Raw genomic sequence first — 12,444 nt, forward strand, 5'->3', positions numbered from 1 at the left:
TGTGAGCCATCTGAATGTCTTTGGAAAAGTGTCTATCTATGCATGTCTTTTACCCATTTCTTCACTGGATTATTTTTTTTGGGGGGGTGTTGAGTTTGATAAGTTCTTTATGGATTTTGGATACTAACCCTTTATCTGATATGTTATTTGTAAATATTTTCTCCTATTTCGTTGGTTTCCTTTTAGTTTTGTTGATTGTTTTCTTTGCTGTGCAGAAGCTTTTAATCTTGATGAGATCGTTCATTTTTGCTTTTGTTTCCCTTGCTTCCAGAGACATAGTTAGTAAGAAGTTGTTGCAGCCAAGGTCAAAAAAGTTGCTGCCTGTGTTCTTCTCTAGGATTTTGATAGTTTCCTGTCTTATATTTCTATCTTTCATTCATTTTGAATTTATTTTTGTGTAAAGTGTAAGAAAGTGGTCTGGTTTCATTCTTCTGTATGTCACTGTCCAGTTTCCCAACACCATTTGCTAAAGACCCTTTTTCCCTTAGATATTCTTTTCTCTTTTGTCAAAGATTATTTGGCCATTTGTAGACCCATTTATGGCATGTCAATTAATAGGTCTTACATTTTAATGTTAAAAAAATTAATATTTATTTATTTTTGAGAAAAAGACACAGAGTGCAAACAGGGGAAGGACAGAGAGAGAGGAAGACACAGAAACTGAAAGGCTCCAGGCTCTGAGCTATCAGCAGAGAGGCTGATGTGGGGCTCAAACTCACGAACCTTGAGATCATGACCTGAGCCGAAATTGGATGTTTAACCTACTGAGCCACCCAGGCGCCCCTTATTATTTTTTAAAACAGATTTTTAAAATTTACTTATTTTTACAAGGACTTCTATGAGACACATAGCTTTAAATTATGTAAAAAAACAACCAAATGTAATAGATATATAAATCAGACATGGATCCCCTTACCATTTTAAGTCAAAATGCTTAGATCAAAGTGAGAATGTGGGTACCCAAAGTCAGATACTTAGCTTTTTCCTTGTGCTGTGTGGACCTTGAATTGCTTCCATGATACACAGTTTCTAAGAAAATGTTTCTGCTTTATGCATTTCTAATTAGATTACAAAGAAATTTAATTCAGCCCTCAATAAACAATACATATGTTAGTAAGATACAAAATAAAACTACCAAGCCCAAACCTAACTAATTGTTTAGCAATCAACCAGCATTATAATTATAAAGAAAAAAACCTTCATTGGACCTTCCTTCTTTTCTGGAGGAAGATATAATCATCACTTGCCTCCAATTATTTCCACAGTTTTGCATATGCAAATCCAGTGTACAAGCAAACATACCTAGGAACAGGTTTAGAAAATATTTCATGTTTTAGAAGTCTTTATTATTGTGAATATAATAAATCTATGATTGGCTATTTTTACATTCTTGGAATATATCTATTTTAAAATGATGAATAAATAATAATTGGTAAATTCATACTTCTAGTTGTCTCTAGTAACTGTTTTACAAAATATTTATAAGGGAGATCTTGCACTTTCTCTACTGTAAAAGAGATGCTAACACTATCTTTTTTAGCCTTTAGAACTTTATGATAACGAAATCACATGGTTTGAATCTTTATAGAAACTTCTCTGTCTGAGGTGATTTGTGTATGTTCTGTTTCTATATAACTTTTTTCTAATGTTTATTCATTTATTTTTGATTGAGAGGGAGAGAGAAAGAACAGAGGAGTGGCAGAGAGAATCCCAAGCCATTCCAAGCTGTCAGCACAGAGCCTAGTGTGGGGCTGGAACCCTCGAACTAAGAGATCATGACCTGAGCCAAAATCCAGTTGAATGCTTAACCAACTGAGCCACCCAGGCTGCCCTCTATACAACAGTTTTAATATATCTGATATTTATATTAAATTTTGGTTTCTAACTTATCTAGAGCCAATATAAATATTTCACATTATTTCTGTATCAATTTAATTTTCATTTATACAGTTCAATATTTTAGGGAAGTTTATGCTCCTTCTCCTTTTTGTCAATTATAAATTGGGCAATTAATTTTTTCTCCTTTCTCATTACCACACCATTTTTTTTTACCATGTTTGAATTTCATTTCCTTTCAATTCCATTTTTACATACTTGTTTTCTTATTATATTGCATTCAAGTCTATATACCTTTTCCTATAAGTAGCCCTTATATACTTTATTTATTGTGATCACAAAAATAATTGGCAAATATGCTATTTTGTAGGTATTTTCTGTTTCAAGCTTTTTATTTACCCTATCCTCACTTCTGTTCGACCAATAAAGTTTAAAATGTTTTCACTTCTTTTATTCAAAATACTTTAAAATAGATAATAGTTTTTAGTGCTTATGCAAAATTTATATATATATATATATATATATATATATATATATATATATCATTGCGTTCTTTGAATGTATTCACACTTTCTATCTTTTTTGGAACAAAATAATGATTATAGCATTATAACCCCACAGAAAAAAGTCACATTCTCTGTTATTGCTTCGAAAAGGCCAGTTGTTTCAATTTATCACAAAATGGTTATTGTTTCATTTTCACTATTTAATTTAAAATATCAGTACATCTCATTAAATTGTATTTTTATTGTGTTTCTTTCTCCCCATTCTTTCTTTTTGTTGTTTACAAAATCTTTTTTTAAAATTTCAATCAGGATCTAAACTGTGAAAAATTTTACAGTTTGTATGCTTGAAAATATTTATATTTGATTCTCTCTCTTGACTGAAACTTTAATTTACTACAGAAGCCTAATCTGATATCTATCTACTATAAATAAAGTATTCCAGGTTCTTTGGTCCTCATTTTTACTTAAACAAAGCATTTTATTCTAATGGTGTTTGTTCATGGGTAATTTTTCCCTTCTGTCTGGTAAGTTAAGATTTGAATTTTGTCATTTAGATGCAGCAGTTTCCACACTATATTTCTGTTATAGATTTATACTTATTTTATTCATACTTCCCCATCCTTTTGATGATATATCTTTCTTAAATAACTGATTACACACTTTGCTTTTATATTTCCATCTCTCTAAATGTCTGCAGCTTATTTTCGGAGATTTAATCATATCTATCTTGCTTTTTCTTTTCTTTTTTTTTTTTTGGAGGTTTTTTTTTCCTTCATAAATTGAATACACCTGGGCAAGCAGCGCACGGCACACACACACATTTATATATACATTAGAAAACACTGGTTCCCTGAAAGCTAATTTTTGAAAATGCAAAAGAATACATTAACTATTGGTATTAATGAGTAAATATAGCAAGGTCATATATCATTTTATAAAAGTCAACTGCATATCCTTAAAAAAAGCAATAATCTAAGATTATGTGAAATCACTGAACAATCTAAGATAATACAAATTGGAAAAAAGTATCATATAAAATAATATCAAAACCAACAAAATATCTAGAAATAAACTGAATTTCCATTTGGTTACTTTTGTAGATTCTCCAAAGTTCTCTATTTCTTCAACATACAAATGATAAATATTTTAAAGTTCTGTCTCACCATGCCTTTGTTTGGGTTTTCTGATAGTCTGTTCCCATTTGCCTTTTTTTTTTTCTCTTGGGTTTGATTTTGGTTTTTTATCATGCTTCCCCCCACCCTCCACCCTTTGGCCAAACTTTGTGTTGTAAAACTTATACAAGCTCTGAAGGATAAAATTGTCTTGAGAAATTTAAGGCTCCCCCCCTTCTTGCTAGCAATGTAAGTACTAGCAATTTACTCTTATCATTAAGAGGGTTCATTTTAGACATCTGTAAGGTTGGTGTTCTTTTTCAGTTTTGCCTTCTTCACAGTATGTGATGCTTTGAGTGATTTACTAGAGCCAGTGTTTCTAAGTTCAGAGAGAGAGAGAGAGAGAGAGAGAACATGAGCCGGGGAGGAGCAGAGAGAGGAGAGTGAGAGAATCCCAAGCAGACTCTGAGCTGTCAGCACAGGCCCAATGCAGGGCTTGATCCCTCAAACTGTGAGATCATGACCTAAGCTGAAGTCAGATGCTTAACTGACTAAGCCACCCAGGTGCTCCCACAAGAGATTCTTAAGTACAGAGAATAAACTGACAGTTGATGAGACTGGGGCAAATGGGTGATGGGCCTTATCCCTTGTTGGATAAGCACTGGGTGTTACATGTAAATGAAGAATCACTGGGTTCTACCCCAAGACTACACTGTATGTTAACTAACTTGCAAATAAAAAATAATAATAAATAATCAATAAATGGTTTAAACCTAAAATAAATAGTAAATATTTCAGACTTTGCAAGCTATAAAGTCTCTATGTTGCAACTACTCAACTCTTCCACTGAAGTGCAAATGCAGCCATGGACACCATGTTCATGAATAAGCATGACTGTGTTCCAATAAAACTTTATTTACAGATACAAAAAATTTAAAAAAAACCCAGAAAATAGTATAGTGATATTCCAAAGACATATTGAAATAAAGAAGCTATAATTTTCTGCTTCTCATATTTTCTAACCTTATTTTCTTAGTAAAATTAAAGGTAAAATAGCTCCTAAACATAATACATTATGTAGATTTAGCATAACTAAGCACATATTTTAGTAAGCATATTAAGGAAGTTATTTTCAAACACAAAACATCAGATTTTCTATAGAGGGTTTTGGAACTACAAGTGCCTTATATAAATTCTACACAATCCCAATAACAGAAATCCTAAGAGTAAATGAGAATACACACGAGCACACACACACACCCTTAAAAATCTGTTATTTTGTATTATAGACAAATAGACTTAATTTTATTTTGGTCTGTTTTTTCAATCAATTATTTTCATGGTTTCATATAAGATTTTTCAATCATTTCAAATAAGCAAACAAAACTGAACCAACAAACCTACATTAGTATCAGAAGTCAACATCTTCGTTCTTTAATTCAGTATAAGAGCTGACATATCCTTTTAAAAATGGTCTCCCTATTTGGGTAAATAATTCATTTTGTATTCTTTATTCCACATTATTTAGGATGAATTCTCAATCACACAATGGATTTCATAAATTAGTAAACTGTGGCATGTTTATTGTGAAAACAAGAATACCAAAACAAAATATTTGTTGTGTGTAATTGACTTTATCCTGAAAAAAGTAGAATGTGTGTTATAGTAGTCAACATAATACCAATTGCTCCAGTCACTTGCCTTTCTTATTTTAAACATGTGGCTTCCTAAGATTGTCAAGAAAATAAACAACTGACAGATGAGAATGTGTAGGAAGGCATACCAACATATGTTAGCAACTCAGTCAAGAAATGATTCACTGACATACTGGAAAGAAGAGCTGTAGTGAGTCACCTACATGAAAGGTGGAGGGAGAGGAATGGAAAATGTTTCCTGCTCCTGGCTATAACTTCCTCCTTTGCATGTTGGCTAGCATTAATTTCTGCCAAAGTTAAAGGCCAAATCATGTCCTAGGGTAAGCATCGGGCATGGTGGAGTGAGAGTTCTGGTAATGAAAGAGTAGCAGAACATTGCAATAAAGATATGTCATGATTCAATTATCTATATTATTTAGGGTAGATGGACTATTTCAATTCGAATTTTTTACACGTTGCATTTGGATGCATTGAGAGATCAAATTGTTTCAAGGAGTTGCTATATCTCTAGAAGATTTATTCCATAACAATATTAATAATAATTTAACATGATGAATACTTTTTAAAGCCCTAAAATAAACACTCTGATGTCATTTATTTACAGAGCTATTTTCCATAAAAAAGAAAGAAATCTTGACTTTTATGACAACACAGATGGACCTTGAGGGCATTGTGCTCAGTGAAATAAGCCAGACAGAAAGACATATAACATATGATTTCATTTACATGTAGAATTTAAAAACAGCAAACTTAGAGAACAGATTGGTGGTTGCCAGAGGCAGGGGATGGGGGTTGGCAAAATGAATGAAGGGGGTCAAAAGGTACAAACTTCCAGCTATAAAATAAATAAGTCCTGGATATATAATGGACAGCATAATTAATACTTTATTGTATATTTGAATGTTGCTTAAAGAGCTGATATTAAAACTTTTCATCATCATAAGAAAAAAATTGTAACTATATGTGGTAATGGATGTTAACTGGACTTACTGTGGCAACCATTCCACAATATATACATAAATATTGAATAAGTATGTTGCACACTGAAACTGATATGTTTTATGTCACCTATGCCTCAACAAAAAAGATAATAAAAGTTGTTTTTGTATTTGAATAATGCATCCTTTAAAGAAGAAATCAAAATATACAAATTAAGATATGAAGCAATAAAGAATACAAATAACACTGGGAAAAATAAATAAAATCAGTATCTCAAATGTTAAATAATGACATTTTCAATGAAATATATTGTAAAATAAGTTAATTCTTGTGTATGGAGTCTTAAATGTGAGACTTGATAAAGAATGAATGCATGATAAACTATTGATTTTAATTATTTTTCACATATTTCCTCAAAATTATTCATAAATATTATTAGCATATGCACTGATAAATATTTTTTAAATATTCACATTAAGGAAAATCATTTAGTGTGAAACACAAAATTTGACTCCCATATGTCAATGTTAATTTAAATTCTCTACTGCTAGTGTGTATTAAAATTCTGTGAAGAATTTATAAAAGAAGAAGAGTAAAGCAATGATTATTAGTTCCATTTTCATATGATAATCACTATGAAAATATTATTTTGGATATATCCTTTACTTATGTGTATATATACCTTTGTGTATATGTGTGTGTGTGTGTGTGCGCGCGTGTGTGTGTTTTCTTTTCCTTATGAGTTAAAATAAAGGGCCCACCTTGTTCAACTTAATTGTAGAGCAATTCATCAAGTATGAGCTTAGGGCATCCTTCACAAGGACTTAGAGTTTGAGAAATATTTCTGAAAATTCTGTTCCAGGATAGAGATTCAAGTACTAAATCCAAATGTTCAGGAAAGGAATAGAGTGGACTATGGAGATACTCTATTCACAGTGAAAACCTAAGAATGCTCTGTACCCTGGAGGTAGCATATCTTAAGATAAGTCAATTATAAATTATGAAACTTGATTCAGTTCCTTTCTTTGAAATTAAGTAGTCATATCAACTGATTAAATGATTTAATGAAATGTGAAACCTGGAGATGGCATTTTCACTGCCTACAATGCAGAAATAAACTCAGTGAATTGCTTTGGAAATCTTTAATATGGATATAAATCCAAGAATTATATGTGCAAGAGATAAATCCTCTCATTATCTTTTCCCCATGGACACTTTTAATACATGCGTTATCTTTTTTTTTCATCTTATACAAAACTGCTTCAATTTTTTATGCATTCTATAATACACTGAACAATGTGGGGAAATGATTTTTTAATATCTCAACATCAAGTTCCAGTGACAATGGGTTTGTTATTTTAACATGGACTGCAGCTGTTTCTTCTTCTTTCTTTTTTAACTGAAACAAACACCTTTATTATTCACAGATAATTTCAAACTTTGGAAGTCACTGTGAGAGAACCTATGAAAAATTACTATATATAATTTATCAGAAGGGAAGGTGGGCAGAGATGGGCTAAATGGGTGATGGGTATTAAGGAGGGCACTTATGATGAGCACTGGGTGTTCTGTATAAGTGATGAATCACTAAATTCTACTCCCAAAATTAATATTATGCTATATGTTAACTAACTGGAATTTACCTAAAAACTTGAAATAAAACAAAACCAAAAGTAAAGAAATAACATACCTATTTGCTTTGGAACTTCAGAAGAATAAGAAAAAATAATAGAGTTAACTAATAATACTACAGAGCCATGCTGTATTACAGATACAGTGGCTATGAGCCACATGAGACTATATGAGTTTAATTGACTTACAGTTAAATTAAAAAAAAATAACTTTTACAGTCACACTGGCCACATTCCATACACTCAGTAGCCACATGGGTCTAACAAATGGTAGACAACAGGGCAGATATAGAACATCTCAGGACAGTTCTTTCTACTGAAATAAAGCCTTAATAAGATTTCAAATCAGCATGATATTTTTAATATTGAGTTCATTAACATAGTTCTTGAAGTTTCTGAAATACAAAAATCTGTAATCAGAATGAAAATGAGGTGAATTAAAGCAAAGATTCAAGGATTAGATGTTGATTTTTAAAATCATCTGTACAATATATACAAATTTAGTCAATATTCTTTTTCCATTTAGAATTTTACTGATTAAAATTACATTCACATTTTTATTTGCAATAGTTTTTATACAAGATAATTCAGTTAGAATCACCTCACTCTAATCAAATTTCAGGTTAGTTGCCTCTCACACAGTGGATGGCAGTCCTTGCCTTCCAAAGGGTAAAAGTCCATCTGGTATGAGTAGTTACTTTTGAAAGTCTGATTGGAAATTATAGGTCTAGGTTAGGAAAATTAAATTTGCTTCTTATTTTTTATGATTATTGAGTATCAATATAGAGTACAATTATTCTATGAATTTTTAATACTGATTCAGAAAATGCAGAAATACAGAATATTAAACATGAGTCTAATGTCTTTGAGTATCTTCCCAATGAATAAAACTATTAGGCGTTAGCCCTTGTAATTAAAATTCAGAAATTTGGCATTGTATACAAAATTCATACTATTTTATTTTAAAATTCCATTTGTTATTTAGTTCTTTAACTTGGTGACATATACTCAACCCTTCAGATCTTACACTATTCAATAGAAGATTTTAAACATAGTGCAAAGCATGTGCATTGGTCAGTTTAATAACTCAGGGAAAATCTGAAAAGCTGATTTAGAAGATTATAAAGAACTTTATAATTCATTCTCAATATGAGACAGCGATTCCTCTTTCAGGTAAGTGGGTGCAGTCAGAAATTTTGAACTGGGGATAGCTTAAGTAGTCTTTACTTCCTTGTAATGGAATCGTAAATCTGCTAACAACATTCTATAATATTGATTAATTCACTGTGAGCTTCCAATCAAACGAAAGGATGGAGTGTTTCAGGAAACCTTACAATTTTTACTTATTAACATTTCCATTTTTGTTTAATTCATGCTGAAAATCTCACTGTTTCACCAGGAGATCAAAGTAAATTGCTACAGAATTCAATCTGAGAGTCTGTGAAGCAATTAAACACTAAAACAGACAAGCAGTAGGGGACTCTACTGCTCAGGAGAATAAATTAGGAAAGATGTTAACACAGTTAACTTAAAAAGAAATTTTAACAGCTAGGCTCAGATGGAGAGTTTGTGGAGTCCAACAAAACCTCAGAATGAGTGTATTCTAGAATTGTACTTAAAATTTAATTAGATCTCAAATAGAATATTATGAACACATGTTCTATTTAAGTGGAATCTTGGTAATTTTTGATTATATAATCTCTCTTGTGGCATAACACAATCCAGATTAGATGCATAATAAAAGCTGTACATGTTTTATATGTAGTTTAAAAGACTCAAATTTTAAATGTAAGGCAATGTATTAAACAAGTGTGCATGTGTATTTCCTTATAGCTTTTTTTTTTTTTTTTTTTTTAGCAAACATGTACTGGATGTTTACCATATAGCTGCATCTAATCTAGGAAAACAAAAGACAGAATCCCTGGTTCTTGTCATTGATTAGAATATAGTCCTTTTGGGGAGACAGTCATTCATAGAGAAGGATTGTGGGGCAAATATAGTCTAAAAATGAAGATAATTTTCCTAAAACATTGATGAAACTACTAATAATCAGTTTTAACTAAGTATTGCCTTTAACCATGAGCTTTATATTTGCAAATGGCTCCTCCAATTATCCAGCCTAAATTCTATGGCTCAGCCTAGACCTCACACATGAAATCTTATAACTCAACCTCAAGTTTCCAGCCTTTCCTCCAACAAAATTATTTCAAATGGTCATGGATTTTAGCCACTCTGACTGGCGTGAGGTGGTATCTCAGTGTGGTTTGGATTTGTATTTCCCTGATGAGGAGTGACGGGCATCTTTTCATGTGCCTGTTGGCCATCTGGATGTCTTCTTTAGAAAAGTGTCTATTCATGTCTTCTGCCCATTTCTTCACTGGATTAGTTGTTTTTCAGCTGTGGAGTTTGGTGAGTTCTTTATAGATTTTGGATACTAGCCCTTTATCCGATATGTCATTTGCAAATATCTTTTCCCATTCCATCAGTTGCCTTTTAGTTTTGTTGATTGTTTCCTTTGCAGTGCAGAAGCTTTTTATCTTAAGGAAGTCCCAATAGTTCATTTTTGCTTTTAAAAAATGTGTGAAGATGTGTCAAGTAAGAAATTGCTGTGGCTGAGGTCAGAGAGGTTTTCTCCTGCTTTCTCCTCTAGGGTTTTGATGGTTTCCTGTCTCACATTCAGGTCCTTTATCCATTTTGAGTTTATTTTTGTGAATGGTGTAAGAAAGTGGTCTAGTTTCATTCTTCTGCATGTTGCTGTCCAGTTCTTCCAGCACCATTTGTTAAAGAGACTGTCTTTTTTTCCATTGGATATTCCTTCCTGCTTCGTCAAAGATTAGTTGGCCATACATTTGTGGGTCCAATTCTGGAGTCTCTATTCTATTCCATTGGTCTCTGTGTCTGTTTTTGTGCCAATACCGTACTGTCTTAATGATTATAGCTTTGTGGTAGAGGCTACCAGGATTGTGATGCCTCCCACTTTGGTTTTCTTCTTCAATATTACTTCAGCTATTGGGGTCTTTGTAATGAACAAATCAGGAGACTATAGATGCTGGCAGGATGTGAAGAAACAGGAACGCTCTTGCACTGTTGGTGGGAATGTAAACTGGTGCAGCCACTCTGGAAAACAGTGTGGAGGTTCCTCAAAAAATTAAAAATAGATATACCCTATGACCCAGCAATAGCACTGCCAGGAATTTACCCAAGGGATAAGAAGTGCTGATGCATAGGGGCACTTGTACAGCACTCTCAACAATAGCCAAATTATGGAAAGAGCCTAAATGTCCATCAACTGACAAATGGATAAAGAAGATGTGGTTTATGTATACAATGGAATACTACTTGGCAATGAGAAAGAATTAAATCTGGCCATTTTTAGCAATGTGGATGGAACTGGAGAGTGTTATGCTAAGTGAAATAAGTCAGGCAGAGAAAGACAGATACCATATATTTTCACTCATATGTGGATCCTGAGAAACTTAACAGAAGACCAGGGGGGAGGGGAATGGGGGAAAAAAGTTACAGAGAGGGAAGGAGGCATACCATAAGAGACTCTTAAATACTGAGAACAAACTGAGGGTTGATGGGGGGTGGGGGAGAGGGGAAAGTGGGTGACGGGCTTTAAGGAGGGCACCTGTTGGGACGAGCACTGGGTGTTGTATGGAAACCAATTTGACAATAAATTATATTTAAAAAAGAAAGAAAAAAAAGGGTCATGTATTATAAAAATATCTTTCGAAAATGATTCACTTAAGAAACACTTAAAGGGATTCCTATAGGTTTATAAGACCACTGCTAAAACTTGACCAGTCACCAGAATCATATGAGGTTTTGAAAAATACATCTATTATCCAGACCCAGAACAATAAGACTGAAATCTCAGAGAAGGATCTTTACAATAAACAAGTACTGTATTTGAGGTATGATTTCCTAGTTGTGAAAAGCATTGGTTAATTCCAGTTGGTGCCCAGTCAAAAAGCCACAGAAGTTAAGAAAGAAAGAAAGAAAGAAAGAAAGAAAGAAAGAAAGAAAAGAAAAAGAAAAGAAAAGAAAGAAAATTTAATGTAAGACATTATTAACTAAATAGAAGATTCTTAATCTAGACAACTGAAAGGTAAGAGAATTTTAAGGGATCATTGAAGTATAAACTGCAAGCAGCATCTGCTTAAGTGCTGAGGACATAAACTAAAGTAGTTGTAAGAATTCAAACTTAGAAATTTCTAAAAGGCCCCCCCCCCCCCCCCCCCGAGCTGAAACTCAGAGCTCAGAAGTGGAGGTGATACCCTGGCTGGAGCTATTATCTCTGAGTTCAGAACCCCCCCTTCCTCCCCCAGTCCAGAGTTGACACTCACACCTTTGAGGAGGGGCACCAGCTGGCTGGTGTGTGTGTCTCTGAGGCTGAACACAGTGAGGCTGGCTGTGCACACTAGAAAAACTGGACTTGACTCATCAACTGTTACAAAAAGGAATTGCTGCCCCTGAGATAAAGAAGCACTGCTGGACAGCTGTCCATTGAATGAGGAAGCCTACAAGGAATCCCTGAGAAGTACACAGAAGTAATTCTCATGTTTCTTTTACACCCTTACAGTCTCTGTCTCGTACTTCCTGTTGGCATTGCCTTGCATAAACCCAGCTGGAAAAGAAGAAATGTGGTTATCAGAATCCTAGCAAACCAAAAGAGAGTATAGAATGGTGAGTTTGGAGCAGAGAAACAATTGCTTAATACCTGGAGCATCAAGCCAACTGATGAAACAAAAAGATGCATTAG

The sequence above is a fragment of the Acinonyx jubatus genome, chromosome A1, assembly GCF_027475565.1.
Source record: "Acinonyx jubatus isolate Ajub_Pintada_27869175 chromosome A1, VMU_Ajub_asm_v1.0, whole genome shotgun sequence".
Taxonomy (NCBI): Eukaryota; Metazoa; Chordata; class Mammalia; order Carnivora; family Felidae; genus Acinonyx; species Acinonyx jubatus.